Source organism: Camellia sinensis, chromosome 14, assembly GCF_055761805.1.
Source record: "Camellia sinensis isolate YWXY chromosome 14, ASM5576180v1, whole genome shotgun sequence".
NCBI lineage: Eukaryota > Viridiplantae > Streptophyta > Magnoliopsida > Ericales > Theaceae > Camellia > Camellia sinensis.
In genome coordinates, this window is record NC_138974.1 from 1,152,874 (window position 1) to 1,163,090 (window position 10,217).

A 10,217-nucleotide genomic window follows, 5' to 3' on the forward strand; every position below is an offset into this window, starting at 1 on the left:
ATGAAGACAATAAGGAAAGGGGATGGCCCTCTCTTTCTTAGGACTTTAAGACACCCTCCTCACCACTGAAATCCCTTAAGATTTTAGTGGTGAGGAGGCCTAAACAAGGTGGTCCCGGAGCTCACAAAAAATGCATAACAATAAGGCCAAAGAAGGCCTAAGAGGGGGTAGACAACCCCAAACACAAAAGTGTTCTTAAAAAAACTTGAAAAGGAGCTAAAAACGAGACTTTTTTTAGTTATACACTAAGCTCAAAACAGAAAGCAAGATAGGCTAAAAGTGTGTGCAAAAATGGGGAGCAAAGAGGGAAAAGTGTGTTACCCCTGTAGCCAAAAGGTGACAGCAGCTCTTTGGTCCAGAAAATGAGCTCCTAGCCTCTGAAAATCAGCCCCAAGATGTTTGAATGGATGGTGGAGGTAGTAGGCTTGGAGGTGTAGTGTAAAGGGCCAAGAACCTCACACTTTAGAGCCCTCTAACACACCCAAATGAGGAGAGAGAGGGAGATATAGAGAGAGAGGGGGATATATATCAGATATATATGTATAGGTCTGGTATTTTGTTCAACCCCATCCACCCTAAACATGGTGGAGGAGAGCTCTTTATATAGGCAAAGGCAAAGGCTTAAGCTTCTCAAAGAAGCTAAGTAAAAAGGGGCAAAGGGTGCAAGGGGAGTCAAGGCTTCTTGGAGAAGCTATGACAAAGGGTCAAGCTTCTCCAAGAAGCTTGACCAAAGGGTTCAACCATCTAGAAGGAAAAAGGGGGTCAAAGGCTCAAAGTGGTCATCCCCGTGCATGGGGAGGAGTGATGGTGCATTCCAGCTGGCACAGCTGGCATGTGCCATACCTGAAGGGTGCAAAGGGTGCAGATCGGCCAGCAAAAGAGGTCACCGGCCAAAACAAAGTGCCGGTCGGCAAAATATAGTGCCGACCGGCCATTGGTTTTAAGAAAACACTGCCGGTGGCACCAAGAAATGGCCGGCAGGGGGATGGGGATAGCCGGTGGGGTGTGGGGATGGCCAACAAGCCATTCCCTGCCTTCCAAGGCAAAACACAAGTTTTTGGTGTAAAACCAGACACCGAACAGTCGAGTCAAGAGATCTTGAGGCAAGGCGCACAGCCGAGACCTCCGGGAACTCCGCCTCTGACTCAAGGAATAAGTAAAATAATGTTAAAAGTAGTGGTATTTCACTTTTTTCGTTTTCGGCTCCCACTTATCCTACCCCTCTCAAGTCATTTCACAAAGTCAGACTAGAGTCAAGCTCAACAGGGTCTTCTTTCCCCGTTGATTCTACCAGGCCCATTCCCTTGGTTGTGGCTTCCCTGGATAGTAGGCAGGGATAGTGGGAATCTCGTTAGTCCATTCATGTGCGTCACTAATTAGATGACAAGGTGTTTAGCTACCTTAAGAGAGTCATAGTTACTTTCGCCGTTTACCGGCTCTTGGTTGAATTTCTTCACTTCGACATTCAGAGCATTGGGCAGAAATCACATTGCTTGAGCATCCGCCGGGACCATCGCAATGCTTTGTTTTAATTAAACAGTTGGATTCCCCTTGTCTGTACCAGTTCTGAGTCAACTGTTCGCTGCCCGAGGAAGGCACCGCGAGGAGCCATTCCCAGTCCGTCCCCCGGCCGACACGTGGTGACCCGCTCTCACCACGGGAGCAGCATGAGCAGTCCGCCGACAGCCGATGCGTTCGGGACTGGGACCCCCGTGCCCAGTCCTCATAGCCAATTATTTTCCCAAAGTTACAGATCCATTTCGCCGACTTCCCTTGCCTACATTGTTCCATCGACCAGAGGCTGTTCACCTTGGAGACCTGATGCGGTTATGAGTACGACTGGGCGTGGAAAGCACTCATGACCAAGGTTTCGCAGGGACCGCTATGCCCTCCTACTCATCGGGGCCTGGCACTTGCCCCGACGGCCGGGTCTAAGTCGTGCGCTTAAGCGCTATCCATTTTTGGGGCTAGTTGATTCGGCTGGTGATTTGTTACACACTCCTTAGTGGATTTCGACTTCCATGACCACCGTCCTGTTGTCTTAATTGACCACCACCCTTTGTGGGTTCTAGGTTAGCGCGTAGTTGGGCACCGTAACCCGGCTTCCAGTTCATCCCCCAACGCCAATTCTGCTTACCAAAAATGGCCCACTTAGAGCTCTCAATTTCGTGGCGTGGCTCAATGGAGCAGTCGTGCCGTCTGACCAATTTAAAGTTTGAGAATAGGTCGAGGGTGTTGCGCCCACGATGCCTTTAATCATTGGCTTTACCTGATAGAACTTGTGCCCGGGCTCCAGCTATCCTGAGGGAAGCTTCGGAGGGAACCAGCTACTAGACAGTTCGATTAGTCTTTCACCCCTATACCCAAGTCAGACGAACGATTTGCACGTCAGTATTGCTATGGGCCTCCACTAGAGTTTCCTCTGGCTACGCCCCGGTCAGGCATAGTTCACCATCTTTCAGGTCCCGATAGGCATGCTCGCACTCGAACCCTTCTCAAAAGATCAAGGTTGGTCGACGATACAAGCCATGAGGGGATTCCATCAATCAGCTTCATTGCACCTTACAGGTTTACTCAACCGTTGATTCGCACACATGTCATACTCCTCGGTCCGTGTTTCAAGACGGGCCGAATGGGGAGCTTCCAGGTTGGCGCCGGGAGTGCGCAGATGCCGAAGCACGCCCGAGGGTGCGCGCTGCCAGCCACGATTAGGGCGCAGGCGTCTCCGCGGACTTTTCGACTGCCCGATCTTTGGCCTCCGCCCCAATCCGCACTGGTCCACACCCCGAGTCGATCGACGGGCCAGCTAGTCGCCGTTTCACATCCGACCGGGGCGCATCGCCAGCCCCCATTTGCTTCCCTCTCGACAATTTCAAGCACTCTTTTACTTTCTTTTCAAAGTCCTTTTCATCTCTCCCTCGTGGTACTTGTTTGCTATCGGTCTCTCGCCCGTATTTAGCCTTGGACGAAATTTACCGCCCGATTAGGGCTGCATTCCCAAACAACCCGACTCGCAGACGGCGCCTCGTGGTACGACAGGGTCCGGGCATGACGGTGCTCTCACCCTCTTTGGTGCCCCTTTCCAGGGGACTTGGGCCTTGCCCGCCGCTGAGGACGTTTCTCCAGACTACAATTCGAACAACGGGGTTGCTCGCCATTACTAGGGGAATCCTTGTAAGTTTCTTTTCCTCTTCTTATTGATATGCTTATACTCAGCAGGTAATCCCGCTTGACCTAGGGTCGCGATCGGAGTGCCTTGGCAATGGCGCGATAGGGTCACGACAGACCTCTCGCGACGGCCCGGACGCATGCGAGGTGACGCAACGGTTTGTCAACCACCACTCGTCGCGACGCGTTGTCCGTCGCGGGGGACTCATTTTTAAGACGACCGCGCGCGGGGGGGGGGGCCAACATCCTCCCCCAGCGATTCTTCTCTTAAGGGGAGAGGGGGCGCGGGCGACACAATGTGAGACACCCAAGCAGATGTGCCCTCAACCTAATGGCTTTGGGCGCAACTTGCATTCAAAAACTCGATGGTTCGCGGGATTCTGCAATTCACACCAAGTATCACATTTTGCAATGTTCTTCTTCGATTCGAGAGCCGAGATATCCGTTGCCGAGAGTCATTTAGTTTTTTTCGCGAGATGCTGCATGCGAACGCGCTCTCTTCGTTCGGGTTCCTCAGAGCGATTCACGTCGGGGTTCATTGTTTCGCCGGGGATTGGCATCTACCGCCCCCGGAGGGGCCCCGGGCGCACTCTCAATGAGCAGAGGCAACAGGAGGGAGGGAGCCGATGGCCCGCCCGCCTCTTACTTCCCCAGCAGTAAGGTAATAACATGACAAGTTCCCGAGTCGTTCATTCAGGGGCATCGACAATGATCCTTCTTCAAGTTCACCGATGGAAACCTTGTTATGACTTCTCCTTCCTCTAAATGATAAGGTTCAGTGGACTTCCCACGATGTCGCCGGCAGTGAACCGCCCACATCCCCGCGATCCGAACACCTCACCGGACCATTCAATCGGTAGGAACGACAGGCGATGTGTACAAAGAGTAGAGACGTAGTCAACGCGAGCTGATGACTCGCGCTTACTAGGAATTCCTCGTTGAAGAACAACAATTGCAATGATTTATCCCCATCACAATGAAATTTCAAAGATTACCCGGGCCTGTCGGCCAAGGCTATAGACTCATTGAATACATCAGTGTAGCGCGTCTGAGGCCAAGAATATCTAAGGGCATCACAGACCTGTTATTGCCTCAAACTTCCGTGGCTTGAAGGGCCATAGTCCCTCTAAGAAGCTAGCTGTGGAGGGTCACCTCCACGTAGCTAGTTAGCAGGCTGAGGTCTCGTTCGTTAACGAAATTAACTAGACAAATCGCTCCACCAACTAAGAACGGTCACGCACCACCACCCATAGAATCAAGAAAGTGCTCTCATTCTGTCAATCCTTACCATGTTTGGACCTGGTAAGTTTCCCTGTGTTGAATCAAATTAAGCTGCAGGCTCCACGTCTGGTGGTGCCCTTTCGTCAATTCCTTTAAGTTTTAGCGTTGCGACCACACTCCCCCGTAACCCAAAAACTTTGATTCCTTATAAGGTGCCAGCGGAGTCCTAAAAGTAACATCCGCTGATCCCTGGTCAGCATCATTTATGGTTGAGACTAGGACGATATCTGATCATCTTCGAGCCCCCAACTTTCATTCTTGATTAATGAAAACATCCTTGGCAAATGCTTTCGCAGTCGTTCGTCTTTTATAAATCTAAGAATTTCACCTCTGACTATGAAATATGAATGCCCCTGACTATCCCTGTTAATCATTACTCTGATCCCGAAGGCCAACGTAATAGGATCGAAATCCTCTGATGTTATCCCATGCTAATGTGTCTAGAGCGTAGGCTTGCTTTGAGCACTCTAGTTTCTTCAAAGTAACAGCGCCGGAGGCACGACCCAGCCAATTAAGACTAGGTGCGCATCGCCGGCAGAAGGGATGAGACGATCGGTGCACACTTGAGGCAAACCGGTCGACCCAACCCAAAATCCAACTACGAGCTTTTTAACTGCAATAACTTAAATATACGCTATTGGAGCTGGAATTACCACGACTGCTGGCACCAGACTTGCCCTCCAGTGGATCCTCGTTAAGGGATTTAGATTGTACTCATTCCAATTACCAGACTCAAAGAGCCCAGTATTGTTATTTATTGTCACTACCTCCCCGTGTCAAGATTGGGTAATTTGCACGCCTACTGCCTTCCTTGGATGTGGTAGCCGTTTCTCAGGCTCCATCTCCGGAATCGAACCCTAATTCTCTGTCACCTGTCACCACCATAGTAGGCCATTATCCTACCATCAAAAGTTGATATGGCAGAAATTTGAATGATGCGTCACCAGTACAAAGGCCATGCGATCCGTCGAGTTATCATGAATCATCAGAGCAACAGGTGTAGCTCGCGTCGACCTTTTATCTCATAAATGCATCCCTTCCGGAAGTCGGGGTTTGTTACACGTATTAGCTCTAGAATTACTATGGTTATCCGAGTAGCAAATACCATTAAACAAACTATAACTGATTTAATGAGCCATTCGCAGTTTCGAGCTTACCCGCGCTTGGTTGAATTTCTTCACTTTGACATTCAGAGCACTGGGCATAAATCACATTGTGTGAGCATCCGCGGGGACCATCGCAGTGCTTTGTTTTAATTAAACAATTCGATTCCCCTTGTTCGTACCAGTTCTGAGTCGACTGTTCGCTGCCCGGGGAAGGCCCCGCGAGGAGCCGTTCCCAGTCCGTCCCCCGGCCGGCACGCAGCGACCAGCTCTCGCCGCGGGAGCAGCTCGAGGAGTCCACCAACAGCCGACGGGTTTGGGATTGGGACCTCGGTGCCCAGTCCTCAGAGCCAATCCTTTTTCTGAAGTTATGAATTCATTTTGCCATTGCCTACATTGTTCCATCGACCAAAGGCTGTTCACTTTGGAGACCTGTAGCACCCAACTTTCTTCGCGCACCTCCCCTTTTAGAAAGGGCGCAAATTGGTCGTCCTACAGTTCAGACTCTTGTCACGGTTCTGAATCTAATCTCACAAAGTGGAATGTGAGACTAATAAACACCAAAGAGTCCAAATCTGGCAATTGGTTTTGGAAAATCAATTTTGAATCAAAAAGCGCCAAACATGGACTGTTTTGCCAGATTACAGAATTGCCACCTAAATATTTTGTTTTTGGGAAATTTAGGAAACCCTGACTCGTGCCAAAGGCCACGTGCCCGTCATCACCAAAGTTGCCTCGGCTTGGGAACATGGGTATGAGAGGGGAAGGTCCTGAATGAGCACCCTCGCTCGCCCAATCAAAGGATCGGCCTCTACTAAGCATGATATGTTGTTTTATAAACACATGTGTTCTTATTCCAGTTATTAGCTAACTTTACTACGTGATGCACACAGCATACAAGTATAGACTAAGTCACAAAACTTGGAACAAAACAATTCATGTTTGTTTTCGAAAATGGTTTGAAAATGCCACCCTCAAGTGGGCTTTAAAACATGATTTGCCACTTCGCAAAGTGAGCTTAAAACTTGCATTTATCGAATTGTTCCAATTCAAGCAACAAAGCCTTTATCCACAGGCATTCATGCAGTTTATCACTTAAGCAAATAGCCTTATGGCAAGCATGCTATCATGGCAACACTCACACTTGTGGAGATGTGGTTTGGAAATACCCTTCTGATCCTGGGGAGAGCTTGTGATCTGCTAATAGTCACCTAAAAAGGAATAAACACTCCGGTCGGGGGTGCCGGAATTAGCACTCCGACGGATAAGTCAGTCTACACACTCAAGAATGCTTGTATTCTATGTTTTTCACAACAATTCTCACATACATTTCTTATTATGTTTCTCCTTTATTTATACTTGTTCCCTGGGCCTCGGGGCCAGGCCCACTTTTCACTCATCATCCTCTTATTTACTCAGCTCCATAGTTCAATACCTATTCAGCCTATCTGTATTATTTGGCATTCTGATCGTGTAGGATAGAGCCGAGTAGTGTCTGTCTTCCAGAGTACGCTTCCGACTCTTCCAAATATCCGGCTCCCACAATTGCCCCCCAAACACCCCACTAGCATCAGTTAGTCGGCATGTTTGGCTTCCAGTCTGGGCAGTCAAAAATTCGGCGGTTAACCCTCTTCCCGATGCGCGTCAGAACGCGTACATGCTTTTTGGTCACTACAACGCTTTCCTGCCTCATTCATGCTTCTCTCGCATTTATTACGATTTGAAACTTTAGTCCCTTCGAATGCATGCTTTTTCAAATATTTGAACCTCCTAGATTGCCAGTCGGTGTCTCTTCTCCAACGCGTTTTATGCGACTCTTCTCCGTCTTCTCCTTTGCCTTTTGTAAGTTTTCTTTTCTTCTCTTTGCAACCCTACTTTCTGTATTTATCTTTGATTTTAGAATATCCTTGGGTCCTTACCAGGATGGCTAAGCATTTGAAAGACCTCCTTTCTGAGGGTTGAATTTCTGGGTTCCGAAGACATTTCTCTATCCCCGATGATGTCCATCTATCTCTAGTAACGGACAATACCCTTGATATGGAGAGGGACGACCAAAATACAATCGTCTTTTCTCTCCTATCCATTACGGAGGGTGGAGTTCGCTTTCCCCTACACCCATTTCTTAGGGTTGTCCTCCGCTATTGGGGTTTGATTCCTTCGCAACCCAATGTGAATTTTTTTCGAATTATAATGGGAATCTTAGAGTTGAACCGGCATCTCGGGATCAATCTTGACATTCCGGCGATTTGGCACTGCTACGCTTTAGCCAAATCCTCCGGTCGGCTCGGGCGCTATTTTCTCAGGGCTAAGGACACCGACCATCACTTGGAAACGATGCTTGCCAGCTCTAGCAAATGAGTTGATGATGTAATGGTTGATGTCCGAGGCAACTGGGAATTCAGCAAAAGCGAAGATCGCCTAGACCCTATTCCCAGACGAAGGGGTGAACCAGGTTATTGTATGACTCCCTGTTTGTTGATCTTTCTTTTATTCAGCTTTTTCTCGAAGTCTAACCCTTTGTTTTTACAGGTAATAAGTTGAAGAGGATTCTGACGTCGGCTGATGACGAAGTCCTTGCGGAAATTAAGGATGCACTAAAGCACTTTGGCCGTCCAAACGTACATAAGCAAGGGAGAGCCGCCCATATTCTCCTGCGGTACAAGCCTACCTATACTACATTCTCGGCTGCGGACGACATTCCGATCCCAACCGGGGAACAACACCTTACGGCTCTTGTCTTCCCCAGCTTCAAGGCCCTCAGGCAAATTGGTCTCAAAGCTTCTGATTCGGAGCAAGACTTAGAGCCGGTGGTCGAAGCACTTGCCGAATCAACGAAGGTGTTCGCTGCGGAGGCCAAAGAGGTCGACGAAGCTCTGAAATCAGCGTTTGCGGCAGCCGGTCTTAACCAGCCTAACTCTCCGTCCACTTCGGGTCGGGTGAAGTTTTCCTTCAGAGATATTTTTACAAACTTGGGAGATCTACCCGATGCTTTTTCTGAAGGCATGGCTGGGGAAAATCTCACACAGATGGCGAGAAAGAGAAATGCCGAGTGAATGGTCGCCCGAAAGAAAGTCGAGGCCGTCTGTTCTGAGCCTGCCCCGGTTGAATCGTTACAACCGGTTACGAGAGAAGAAACGGCTCAATTTGTTGTAGCCGAGATGGAGAGGGTTGAACAGCAGGTTATGGAAGAACGGCTGGTTTCAAAAGAACGGGGCGAAAAATGTTCCGCCGAGAGAGGGACCGGCTCAGAGGATAGCCCTGCTGACAAGCGGCCTCGCTTAGAGGAGTCCGATGTGGTTGTTCCTTTCGTTGTTCAACCAAAGATCAATGACACGCCAATCTCCTCTGACGCATCTGCCATGAAGGATCTAGCTGTGGCGTTGAGCTTGGCCACCTCAGTTTCGCTACCGGCTGACAAGGCCACCTTTTGGGAAGAGCCAGATTTGGTAACTATAGCGTTCACTACCCAGTCGGCCCTTCTGGTATGTATACGATACTTTCTTTTTTGCTCGTTTGGTTTGGTTTGCATACGATATTCCTTGGTGTGGTGATCCAAACTTGTTTTACAGACGGTTGGAAGGATAGTTGAACTAGGCCACCAGTAGTGTGATGCCATTGAAAGAATTGGCCGCTTAAAGTTTGACACTAAAGATGAAAGAAGCAGGGCCGAGTTCGAGGCGATGAGAGCCGCAATGGAAAGTGCTCGAGCCGAAGCTGAAAAGGAGAGTGGTCGGACTACTGACCGGCTCAGATATGAAGCTGAGGATAGGGCGAACGCAAGCGAGGAGTCGCTCAAGTTAGCCCAGGAGGCGCTTTCCAAGGCAGAGGCCGAGTTAGAAGAATTGAAGGCGGCCAAAGAAAAAGCCGAATCTGAAGCTTCTACGGCACTAGAGGCTGGGAAGAGCGCCGCCTTGAAGGAATACATAGATGAGGTCCCCAAATTTGAGAATCAGGGATTCAAAGATGGGACGCTCAAAGCCCTTGCTGCCGCTGGAGTTACATTGGCCTTGCCAATTCCATACGAGCAAGTGAACGTTGAGCCACTTGAGTCTGATCCCGAGGATTGATCTGGGAGACATTCTAGTTTTATTAGGTATCTCCAATTTCAATGTACGTTTTTGTTTAGTGGATTCTTGTTAGTTCAAGGTAATTTTCATGTATAAATTAGTCACTATCTGCCCTCAATTTATTAATAAAAATTTCCTTCCCGTTTCACTATTACTTGTACGCAGTTTTTGCTATTAATGAAGAGTTTTGCCTTCCACTACTTTGGATAAAATGATTATTGTCCGTTGTGCCTTCTAACTATCGATTGGATAGCAGTGTAATCTTGGCAATTATATTAGTTGAAACTTTAATTTATCCGAACACGTAAATTGACTCTTGGTGCCAAATAGGACTAGTAAATCGATTCGTGAAGCGGTTGCGGCACTTAAGCCGAATATATTGATGAATCTGCCCCTGCCCCAGCTGGTTCATGAACGTTAAACGCTGAATCAGAGAATATTGAGGAGTCGATTCGTGAAGCGGCTGCGGCACTGAAGCTGAATAGATTGATGAATCTGCCCTTGTCCCAGCTGGTTCATGAACATTAACACCGAATCAGATAATATTGTAGAGTCGATTCGTGACTGAAGCCGAGTAGATTAATGAATCTGCCCCTAC

At 48.7% G+C, this 10,217-nt stretch overlaps 1 non-coding gene and 3 pseudogenes across 1 annotated transcript; 1 reads left to right on the forward strand and 3 right to left on the reverse strand.

Moving 5' to 3' along the window:
- Positions 1-1,862, forward strand: part of LOC145807876 (uncharacterized) — a 148,407-nt pseudogene extending 146,545 nt beyond the window's left edge.
- Positions 1,793-3,220, reverse strand: LOC145808136 (25S ribosomal RNA; annotated as a pseudogene).
- A 249-nt stretch (positions 3,221-3,469) lies between these two features.
- Positions 3,470-3,625, reverse strand: LOC114323148 (5.8S ribosomal RNA). Its single transcript, XR_003651025.2, has one exon. It is a non-coding gene; the product is annotated as a 5.8S ribosomal RNA (ribosomal RNA).
- A 249-nt stretch (positions 3,626-3,874) lies between these two features.
- On the reverse strand, positions 3,875-5,694 carry LOC145812659 (18S ribosomal RNA; annotated as a pseudogene).
- Positions 5,695-10,217: the final 4,523 nt, after the last annotated feature.